This window comes from Galeopterus variegatus, unplaced genomic scaffold (assembly GCF_000696425.1).
Source record: "Galeopterus variegatus unplaced genomic scaffold, G_variegatus-3.0.2 Scaffold1558, whole genome shotgun sequence".
Taxonomy (NCBI): domain Eukaryota; kingdom Metazoa; phylum Chordata; class Mammalia; order Dermoptera; family Cynocephalidae; genus Galeopterus; species Galeopterus variegatus.
In genome coordinates this window covers 156,832-168,680 of record NW_007727669.1, presented here as the reverse complement: position 1 = coordinate 168,680, position 11,849 = coordinate 156,832, and the positions used below count along the sequence as shown (strand labels likewise).

Genomic DNA, 11,849 nt, shown 5'->3' with positions numbered 1-11,849 from the left:
GTCTGTATGTGGGATCCGAACCCTCGGCGGGAGCGCCGCCACGCTCCCAAGCGGCGCACTGTAGCAGTGCGCCACCGGGCGGGCCCTGGGGTTTTTTTTAAAGCAGTGCCTCCTTAACCAACCACCCCTGTCCCCTGGGAACTCACACCCCAGGGGCCTCCCCTCCACAGACCTTTCAGACAGTGTTGACAGTGATGAAGAAAGTTGAATGTCATTTCTGGAAAAGGAGCTGTCCCCTTAGAGGCCTCTGTCATTGCTGGTACCTGGCAGGGGCTGTGCATCGCAGCAGCAAAGTCGTCAGGTCATTCACCCCAGTCCAGGTCCGGCGTAGCATTGGAAACTCTTCCAGCTATCCCAAGCTGATGCCCAGGGATTTCAGTGCTTGTGATCATTGGGAGGTCTGGAGGGGCTGGAAGGGCAGGAGGTGCTCTGAGTTCGAGAGCACACCACCAGAGCTGTGCTCCAGGGATTAGAAAGCCACTGGCACTGTAGCTGCTGCTCAACCCCACAAAGCTGGGTCCTAGGACACTGCAGCAGAGAAACGCCAAGTCCCCAGCAGCTCTCTTGTCTGCAGAAAACAGACAAAAGGACAGGAAGGCGAGCTCTACCTCACTTCCACCCTTTCAGTGTCACACAACTGCTTCTAAATGAATCATCTTAATCCATATCTAGAACCAAGAATACGAGGATTTTGGAAAATGGAGCCTCTGCAGTGCAGCAAAGCATCCCAGAGGGAGGGTGAGGGAGGGAGGCTGAGGCAGCCGACTCACTTTTCCTTCCACTAGGAGACCCAGAACATGGACAGGATCACGGCCCACACATGGCCCGTTTCTCTCCTCAGCTCAGTAAGGGGAGGAGGACAGAACACATTTACAAAAGGGACCAAAAACTGTGGAGAGACAAGTCCACATTGCCCAGGATTCCTATCCAAATCTACCTGGCAATTTCATACTCATTCATATTCACATAAATTCATATTCATGTTATTATTGCATGTTATTTATGACACAGTATATTATTATTTTATCTCACCATGTTCCGGAGAATTGGACTTTACTCCCATTGTGCAGATGAGAAAATCAGAACCAAGGTCACGGCTGCTGGTCAGCCACATCTAGAGCTCAGGTTTGCTGCTTCCACTCCACTGCCATTCTCTGTTCCCCCAAGTCTGAGTGGCCTCCATCCCAAGGTCACTCAGCCCAGTCCCTGGGCACTCAGGCCTGCTGGCCATGCCCCACATTTCGCTTCCCTTGGGGGCCTCCTCTTCTTCTACCCCACTGGGCATAAGCTGAGGTTAATGCCTTGGCCACGCACTGCAGGGTTAATAGTGGGTCACACGTGCCTCTCCACAAAGAACAGAAAAGAGGAACAGACCCCGAAGCGTTCCCCTTGGGCTCGCCCCCGGGAAGCTGGCCAAAGGTCATTTCCTCGCAGAGACCCTCAGCTTGAGACCATCTGTGGTGCTGCTGTTCTTCAGAGCCCTGAGGAGGCACAGAAAGACACCTGGCAGCCTTGTGACGGGGTAGAGGGAGCTCAGGACCCTGTGTGGTCTCCTCGCTGAAGAGCTGAGACTTATCAAGCAGGGTGTGGGGGCTGCCGGCAGAGGGTTGTGGGTCAGAGGGGAAGGGCTTTGGCAGCACAGGGGTTCATGTGGCTCTGGGACAAGTCACTTGTGCTCTCTGGGCATTGCTCCCCTGCCTGTAACACAGAGGCACTGATAGAGCCTTCCTCCGAGTTGAAGGGAGGAGTGAAGCAGGCTGTCAGCGAGACAATGCCAGCTAACGCTTGTACAGTGGGACCCGTGTCCCATGCACTGTACTGAACCCATGCTGCACATCAACTTTGTTAACTCTCACAGCAGCTCTGAGGGAGGTACTGTAGTTACTGCCATGTCACAGAAGAGGAAGCTGAGACACAAAAGTCAACTGTTGGAAAAATATAGGAAAATGGTCAGGGCCCCTCAGGCGTTCAGAATCTTGCCAAGCATTTGATGTAAATATGCACGTGTTCCTTGGTTATTGCCTAGTGTAATTGTGCATGTGCACCCAGGTGTCCTGGGTTATGGACTTAAGTATAAAGGACGAGTGGCTCTGATCTACAGCACCTCTCACCCCCGGGGATGCCCCTCGGGTGGGGGGGACTATGGGGAGGGCAGTACTGCTGCTGGAGGCTGCTGTTGCTAGTGCCCCAGGACCCTCCACGAGGCCACTGCCACCGCCACAGCCAGACCAGACCTGTAAGCTGCTGCTGCTGAGGACTGAGCTCACGTCATCTGCCACCAGCTCCTGGGATCTTTCCCAATTACTTAGCATGTGTGAGGGGTCTGGGGACCCAGTCTGTACAATGGGTTTGAAGGGTCTGAGCCTGACAATATAAATGGAAACTTAGTATAACTAAAATAATGAAATGTTTTGGCTTTAGCATAGCTATTGCCTCAACCCAACAACTGGCATAGTGGTGTAGCCTGACAATTGGCTATATCAGCAGGATTCCGACATTAGTCCTGTACCTTTACATCAAGTAACTGGCTCTCCCAGCTAGAAAGGGGCAAAGCATGGATTGGACCCAAATAGTCTAGCCACAGAGCCTGGGTCTATAACTACCAGTCTCTCCTGCCTCACATAACTTCCACCACATTGTAAGTGATGGCTACAATGGCAGTGATGATTTGTGACCTATACAGAGTCCAGATGCTCAGCTGTTGTACAGATAAATCATAAGTTACTCAGGCAGAGGGGTGGTCTCAGCACCACTGCAGAAGCCACAGTCAGTGCTAGTTGAAGGGACACTGAGAGGCTGGGAGGGTCCAATGCTCCGTTAGCAGAGACATGATGAAAGGCTTGTTTGGGCCACCTTGAAAAGGGGCCGGCATCCTCATCCTTGGACCTATACAGCTGGGAGTTGGAAATGCTTGTCAGATTAAAGAAGATAAAAGATTGCAACAGAAGCAGAGCTTTGGGGAGATTCAAGACACAATGGGGGAGCCCAGGAAGCCTGCACTGGAGGGCACGGGGCAGGAGCCCCCCAACCAACTGCATCTAGACACCTGGATGCCAGAGAAAAGCAGGGTTCCAAGTCTAAGGAAGACATAACCTTGTGCCTGCCACCTCTCTCTCTGGCCCTGTTAGTCTCTCAGGCTCTGAGACACCGACCTTCACTGCTCAGCTAAGGCCTCTGAAGATTTCACTTTTTCTAGGTCCACCCAGCTGAGTGAACCCAGGCTGTTGTTACACCTGGGAGAGTGAGGAATGGGCCATCGAGGCACCAGAGCAAGAGCCCTGTGGCACCTTGTACATTGGAGTGAAGCTGGAACCATCAGGGAACATGAGTGAATTTTGGAACAAACTAGGCTGCTGCATGGTAGAAAAACCCCAGCCAAAGAAGAAGACGGATTGACTGGACCATGATTGGGGAATCAGTGAATTTTGTCCACCTGACTCACATTGGCTCTGGGGAGATGGGAGCTGGAGATGGACTTGCCATGACAGGTGCAGTTCAGGAGCAGATGAGGTCCAAGGGAAAGTGAGACAGGCTGCAGAGCAATTTTAGAGGACTGTAGCTCCAATAGAAATGGCTTTGCTACCTTGAAGCCTCCACTCTGTCCAGCCTAGAAGAGATGCCACCCCCACCAGATCCTTCCTAGAACCAGTGACCCAAGGTCCCCCTTTTTCCCTACCTGCCTAATAGTGCCTCACAAAGCTGGGGGGCTGGACTCCCTCTACTGCCTCTGGCTATAGCCCCTCCTAGAGATGGGGTCAAGGCAGCAGGACTGACCAAGTGACTACTGGTTGGCCAGAGGAGCTCAGCTGAAGCCCTGGACACCCTCAGATATTCCTGAGATAGGAGTTCTGGGAACCTAGAAAGAGTTTCCCTCTCCTGAATGATGGTCTGGGTGCCACCTGTTTTTAAACTCTTAACCTGGAACTCTGAATTGGGTAGGTGGGCAAGATTACCAAAGCTGAAGCTGGCTCTGCTGAGAAGCTCCCCACCTCCCCACCCTTCTCTTCTTCCTGGAATGAACTAAAGCAGGTGTCAAGCAGGGGCTGGGAGGGTGGCCACTGTCTAGTTTACTCTTTCTCTTTAGATTTCAGACCGTAAGCTCACAGCCTCTCGGTATCTCTGCCAATACCAGGGTCTTTCTCTAGTTAGGCCTCTAATCCTATGTTTCTGTAGCATTACTAGCTTCCCAGCAACTTACTTTTTAAAAAAAAATTTAAATTTGAGTTATCTTAATAACCCCCAGCCTGCTACTACCTCTGCCTTTAACCCCATCCCTGTTAGGAGCCTTTTTGTTTTCCCCTAAATAAGAATTAAGAGGTGGATCTTAACTTGATGACATTCCATTTAAGTCTTAGGGTACCTGGCCTTCCCCCTGCCAACCTCCCTTCTGGCCCAGGTAAGAGGAGGAAGAGGCGTCTGGAGAGAAACCCAAAGTGCAGCAAAACTAACCGTTATATCTCAAGGTGGATTTTCTGATCATTGAGGATGGAAGGGTTGGTGAGATAAATAGGTTGAAAACAATTATTTGTGAGTTTAGCAACCTTAAGATCCTCACAGCATGGGAGCAGGGAGAAGCTCTAGAATGAGGTTTCTCAAACTAGACACCTGAAATTTTGAGCTGGATCATTCTTTGTAATAGAGGGCTGTTTTAAGCATTTTAGGGCATTTAGCAGCTCCCCTGGCCCACCTTAGTTATTACAACTGAAAATGTTTCAGACATTGCCAAATGTCTGCTGGGGGAAAATTGCCCCCAGTTAAGAACCACAGCTCTAGAGTCTACTTGTCTCTTAAGTGATTTCCATCTCCTACTCCCCCCTTACCATTATTTATCTTAAGCCTGAGCCATGGATGAAATAGGACCACCTGTAAAGTAGGCTCAATAGGGCTGCACAAAATCTCCAAGCAATTCTCTATTCATTGTGCTGCTTGTGCTTGCATAGGTTCATGTTTCTATGATGGACAGTTACTATGATTCTCCATTTTTGCTCTGGAGGAGGGCTTCCTGCAGCGTGGAGACATGAACAGGGTATAGTGGGATTGGGAAAGGGGGAGAGAAAATAGAGACAATCCAGCTTATCCTCCCAAATTTTAAGCTCTATTTCTGTGCCCTAGTGCTAGAACCAGACACAATTAAAACTAAGGGAGTTTTGTCTGAACACCTGGTCCCACTGCCCACCTAGCTGAAAAGTCAGCTTTAGTAGCAAAGCAATGTAGGAGCAGGGTCTTTAGGCACTTTCAGTTTTCTCAGGTGTTTTTCAACCCTTTCCTTGCAGAGTAATTAGGAAGGCAGAACAAAACAAATGAGCTCCTGCCTGCTCTAAGAAGGCTGGGGTCTCATTAGCTCTGGTAATAGGAAGCATCCTGTTTTATGGTAGTAGGAGTAGAAATGGTATCCACTCTGCTGATTCCACCATCTATCCAGTTAGCCCCTACCTAAATTTTAGTGACCAGTGTTCTAATTTTTTCAAATTTTGGTGTATTTCCTGCAGTTTTTCAGTCTAAGATTAGTCATACATTCCCAGTTTATTCCCAGTTCCAGTCAAGCTAGTTGCTCTGAGAGTAGCCTCTTTGTCCTAAAGTAGCTCAATAGCCTAAGGGTTATACTAGAGATCTAGAGGGTTAACAGGCGTCAAGCTAGGACTAGGGCTCACAGACCCCTCAAGCCCATTATACATACTGGATCACAAACCCTTCACACTCAGGTGCACAAGCTAGGTAATAGAAAAGATCCTGGGAGCCGTGGGTAAAAATTAATAGCCTTTATCCAGAGCTAGGAGCAGCCACCCTAGTGGCCTCCTGGAGCATCCGGAGAAGCGCTGTGCATCAGAGCCATTAGTCCTTTATACTTAGGTCATAACGCAGGACACCTGGGTGCCTATATGCAATTACATTAAATAGTAACCAAGGAGCACCTGTGGATTTTTACAGCAAATGCTCAGCAAGATTCTGAATATCTGAGGGGCTCTGACCATTTTCCTTACAACAGGATAGGGTAAAGAGGTAGGAAACTCCTGTAATCTAGTCACCCTGATCTTGAGCCTCATTCTAATACCTATTCTTCGGACACAATCTTCTCTTTCCTTTGGTGCTCTTGAGCCGTTAGCTGCCTTCTCTGATGTGTATGCTACCATCACTTTAATAAGGTGATGGGAATGGATTTGAGTCATAATTTATATTAAAAAATTGTTGGACTTTTAAGTACATTTTTCAAATTAAAAAAATTTGGGCAAAAAAAAAATACAATGGAGTGCAGCTGTAGGGGGAGCTGCGGAACACAGATGTGACACCCTGCTGCTTGGCACCTTGTCCTACAGGAGGAAGCTGGAATGTCTTGTGGCCCAGCTGGCAGGCCCCTCTTTTATCCCAAAGCACATGACCCCTCATACCTCCGAAGAGTAGCCCAGGCCTCTTCGCTCTTCCATGATCCTCACTGGGGCCCCTGGGGTTGATTGCCTTTGAGCTACACCAGGAATTGCTGGCAGCAGAGGCAGAGCCATTTCTAACTGGCTCTTGTAAGTGAGAGCAATAGAAAGGGAAGAGGGTCCTTCCAATAGGCGTGATATAGGTATACAGGGAGGGTTGGGCCCAGGCCCGGATTTGGGCACATGGGCAGTAAGTGTGTACAAATTCAGAGCATTGAGGCCTGGGGCATTAGTTGGTAGAGGACACTCAGAGTTGCTGCCTAAGCACATGTGCATTTTCCTCTAAACAATTGACTTCCGTCATCCTCAAAATGTTGCTACATCTTCCTCCAGAATGTTTACTCCCTTGACTGACGAACTGCTCCCTGCCCCCAGAAAACCAGGCTGGGAGGCGTTTCGTGACAACAGTAAAGTCTGTGGCTTCTTCTCCCTATGCTAGAGTCAGACTCTCCCCTAATCACAATGTGTGGGTCTCCAGCATCTACTGGGCTTTATACTCAGAGAGACTGAAAATCTCTGGGAGAGAAGGCTGTGGGCACCAGGGTGTCAACAGCACACCCTAGGTGGTGGGAATTGTCTGTCACAGCCAGCTAGGCCACCAAATGTCACAGAGTGGCAGTCATTTGGAGTTCCCATTGTGGAGGCAGGGTGGGCAGGCACTCCAGGGTGACAAGCTGACCACTTCCCCCACCACAGGCCAACCTTCACTGTGTCTCCCCAGATGGCTCTAGCCAGTCTGTGGAGAACTTTATTCCTCTGCCTCTCTTTTGGGGAAACTGAAGCTTTCAGAACCTCCTCTGGAGGAGAGGAGGGGCCAGCTTGGGCATGAGAATTGACCCTGAGGTGCTACAGGAGAGAGTCCCTTAGGTTTAGCAGACTCTGTCCCACTACCTCTCCCTTATCTTAGGTCACAGGTCATGGTTGGCTGGATCAGTCACGACAGCTCCTTGCTACTCCAGAATGTCACCACCCCAGGTTTCTAGCTCTATAGGACTCCATCCTGTGGCTATGAGAAGGGGTTGGACATCCTCTCCTCTGTACTAGAAAGCAGGCCTCGTGATGGCTGGGATTTTTATCTGCTTGGTTCACTGTTGAATCCCTAAAACCTGGAAAAATGCTTAGTACATAGTAGAAGCACAATAAATATTCCTTAAAGGAATGAATATTGATAAAAAGTAAAATTCCTCAAGTAGATTTAATGGTTATGAATCTTTAGACATTAAACAAAGTAATACTGACATATATCAATCAAAAGCTATTAGAAATACAAGGAAAATGTAACAAAATAATAAACAGAGTAGGAGAATTTTTTTTTAATCTCAGAGAAATTAATAGATTGAGTAGATAAAACATAAATGAGGATATAAATATTTTAATGAAATAAGCCTAATCTAATAAACATGCTTATGGAACATTTTTTAAAAGTGAGCATAGGGCCGGCCCGGTGGCGCACTGGATAGTGCGCCGCTTGGGAAGCGCGGCGGCGCTCCCGCCCGAGGGTTCAGATCCCACATACAGACCGGTTCCCGCTCACTGGCTGAGCGAGGCGCGGGAGCAACACCGAGGGTTGCAATCCCGTTGCCGGTCCCCGGTCCGGTGCGGGGGCAACACTGAGGGTTGCGATCCGTTGCCGGACACGGAAAAAAAAAAAAAAGACAAAAAAAAAAAAAGTGAGCATATACTAGGCCACAAAAAGAAACCTCAGTTAATTCCAAAAAATTAGGATATGTTATTTAAGACTGGATTCTGATGATACAAACGTATGAAAACCCTAAAACAAAAAAATAGAAATATATACAAAGAAAATAATTAACACATCTCACGTATGGATATAGATGCAAAAAAAACCCTATGTATAAACTGCCAGGAAATCAAATCCAGCAATATATTAAAAGAATACCATGACCAAATAGGTACTCAAGAAATGCAAAGATAATTGACCACTAGGAAATTATTTAACTCCCCAAACCTACTGTAATCACACTAAAGGGATAAAAATAAGAAAAACCCATAATCAACAACAGACAAGAAATGTCAACAAAATTTGAAAGCTATCAGTGGGTAGATGTGCGGTAACTGACAGCAGGACCGAGAAAATGGAACTGTAACTGGCAGTAGGCGGGGGAGTTAAAAAAAAATTTTATATATATATATAATCCATGCTGGAGAATCCTGGTAAGCTCACAACTCATAAACTTAGAGGTAAGTACTTGTTACCTGTAAAGGCAGGGGTGCTAAATGAAGATCATTTAGCGCTTCCCCATCCCCTTTTCTACCTCCTGTAACCAGACAACAGCTGTCTACACTGCAAAAGGGCAGTTCATATCCAGAGATGTCTGCACAGCCAGACTGAAAGCAGAGGGATTTGAGGATCATCTCTATACCAAACAGTGAGATGCCCAGTCCCCTCTCCCCTTTCCCCCTTTTTCAGCGGCTTGTAAAATGCTGGAAGCTGAACTTCTATTTCTCAGGCAAAAGGCTGGAGAGTTTCTTTCTCAGGGACCCTCCAGAGCCATTGGATTAACTGAGATTTAAAAATGCAGGGATGCTCCAATGTAAAACCCAGCTAGCAACCACCTTATGCCTTTTAGTGAAATTCACCAATCACCTAGCCCATGAACACAGACCTAAAAAATGTAGAAAAAGTTAAAGGGGCACTTGCCCTACTGAATATCAAAACATATTATAAGGGCCGGCCCGGTGGTGCACTGCTACAGTGCGCCGCTTGGGAGCGCGGCGGCGCTCCCGCCGAGGGTTCGGATCCCACATGCAGATCGGTTCCCGCTCGCTGGCTGAGCGAGGTGCGGGCGCGGCACCAAGGGTTGCGATCCCATTGCCGGACACGAAAAAAGACAAAAAGGAAAAAAAAACATATTATAAAATAACTTTAAAAGCATGGTTCCAGAGTGGTGATGGTCAGTTTTGTACTCCATGAATATTCATAATCAATAATAATAATAATAAAAGAACTGTTACTAATAATAAAAATTTATAATACTAAGAATTTTTTTCCTTAAGTGATATACAAATGCCCTTACAGATAAATAAAATACTATATCTTCCCACTACTTAAGTGATATACAAATGCCCTTACAGATAAATAAAATACTATATCTTCCCACTAAAAAAAAAAAATGTGGTTCCAATAAAGGAAAAGAGAGTTCTTTGGGATGCAATCAAGAGTCCAGAAATGAGTTCATGTATTTAGTGTTTCAAAAAGTTTTCAAATGAGTGAAAAAAAACTGAAAAAGTACTCGAAGAAATATAGCAAAATGTTATTTCAATCCTGGGACAAAGGAAGCATTTCTGAGATTGATACAGATTCCTTCCTCCTAGATATGGGGCAGGACCCCTTCTGGAACGGGGGTCTTGCCACTTACAATCAGACAAGGTAGGTCAGAGGATTTGCTAACTCTAAGACAGAAAGGTGAGTGAAGGTTAGTATTTATGGCACGACTTGAAGAAAAAAGGGAGCAGATGAAAGGAGGGCAGGAGAAAGTCAGAGAGAGAGATTCTGTTTTCTGAGGCCTAAAGTGCCATGCTTATTGTTTTAGTCACTCAGGAAATAAGAGCTATGGGAGTTATGAACCAGGAACCATGGACAAAAAACAATATATATATTTATCTATCTATCTATATTGTTTATATATATATAGTATCACACAAACCAACTTGCTTCGCTCATTTTGTGCTCAATTAACAACTTTCTGATTATTCTGGGTTTTTTTTCTTGTCTTTTTGTTTGGTTCCTGTTTTATTTTTCTAATTTTTTTTTAGGGGGTGGGTATAGGGACTTGAACCCTTGACCTTGGTGCTACTAGCACCATGCTCTCCCAAGTGAGCTAACCAGCCAGCCCCCTCTGATTATTCTATTTCAAGATAAAAATATGAGACTGAGAAGGGGAAGATATATCCACCATTAGAAGTTAATGAATTTACATTCTGTACTATTCATAAATTTCTTGCAAATTTTTTTAGTGTCGGTCCTTCCTTGCTGTGGATTGATTGAATTGTGTCCCCTGAAGTCCATATATTAGAAGCTTAGTTCTCACTATAGCTACTGAGGGTGGGGAATCCTATTATGGTAATTGAAAGGTGGGGCCTTGAAGAGGTGATTAGACTGTAGGACTGTGCTGTAGTGAATGGATTAATAATGGTGGTCAGAGGCATGGTTCTGAAGGCTTTAAAAGGAGAGCACATGAGAGTTTCTCTCCCTCTCTCTCTGCTCTGCCATTTTCTGCCATGTGAGACCCCTACATTACTGTAAAGCCACCACCAAAGAAGACTCTCACCAGATATGTCCTCTGAACTTTGGACTTCACAGCCTCTGAAACTATAAGCAATAAATTTCATTTTCTTTAAAAAAAAAAAAAAAAAAAGATTGATACAAATCTAAGAAGCCATAAAGGAAAAGGTTGATAAATATGAATAAAAATGAGCTAAACTCCCATTCAACCAAAGATATCATAAAAGACAGAACAGATTTCCACTTCCGGTCATGATGGAATATTGGACCAACCCGTTTGCTATAAGCAGCTAGAAAACTAGAAAAAATACACAGAATATTTGCTTTCAGACATTGGACAACAGGCAGAGCAAAACTGTACTCCCAGTTCCTGAGAGGGAAGCAGAACAGGTGAACCTTACAGTGAGGGGAGGAGGGTCCCAAACAGGCATGACAGGCTCACTAAGCTGAGATGAGAAAGATGGATGTTTGGGGCACTGGGAGCACTAGAATTTGGGGCAGAGTATGAAGCTGGAGGAGCTATGCAGAGAAAGAGCTCTTGAAATCTGCACAGCACTCTGTCTGTGCATGGGGGGACGGGGGCGGGGAACAAACCGGCAGAAAGCTGAATCCCTGGAAGGATGAATGGAAGACAGGGACAGAGGAGGAGGCCGAAACCAGAGACATGGCCCTGAGACTTAACAGCCTGAAGATGAGATGAAGCCAGCCCCCAGGGCAGAAAGAGAAGCAGGTCTTCGCAATGGTTTAAAGGGCTGGAACAATTCATCTCCAGCACCATCTGCACCCAAAGGAAACTCAGGGCACACCTGGGGTGGCTAGGACCTCCTGGGACTTTGTACCTGTGAAGGTTAATTCTAGATGTCAACTTGGTTAGATGAAGGAATGCTGAGAAACCTGGTAAAGCAATCTTTTCAGGTGTGTCCATGAGGGTGTTTCCAGCAGAGATTAGTATGAGAGTCTGAGCAGCCTGGGTGGGAAAGACCGAACCTCAGTGTGGGTGGGAACCATCCAATCCACTGGGGGTCCGGAGAGAACAGAAGACAGAGGAAAGAGGTGAAGCTCTCTCTCTCGATCCACTGGAGCTGAGATACACTCTTCTCTCCTGCCCATGGACATCAGGGCTTGAGACTCCTCAGCTTTTGGGTTCCAGAACTTACACCAAGGACACCATCAGCTTCCCT

The 11,849-nt window shown here is 46.6% G+C and overlaps 1 pseudogene; it reads left to right on the top strand.

Moving 5' to 3' along the window:
* Window positions 1-3,324: 3,324 nt before the first annotated feature.
* LOC103594444 lies at window positions 3,325-3,559 on the top strand (annotated as a pseudogene).
* The last annotated feature ends 8,290 nt before the right edge of the window (window positions 3,560-11,849 follow it).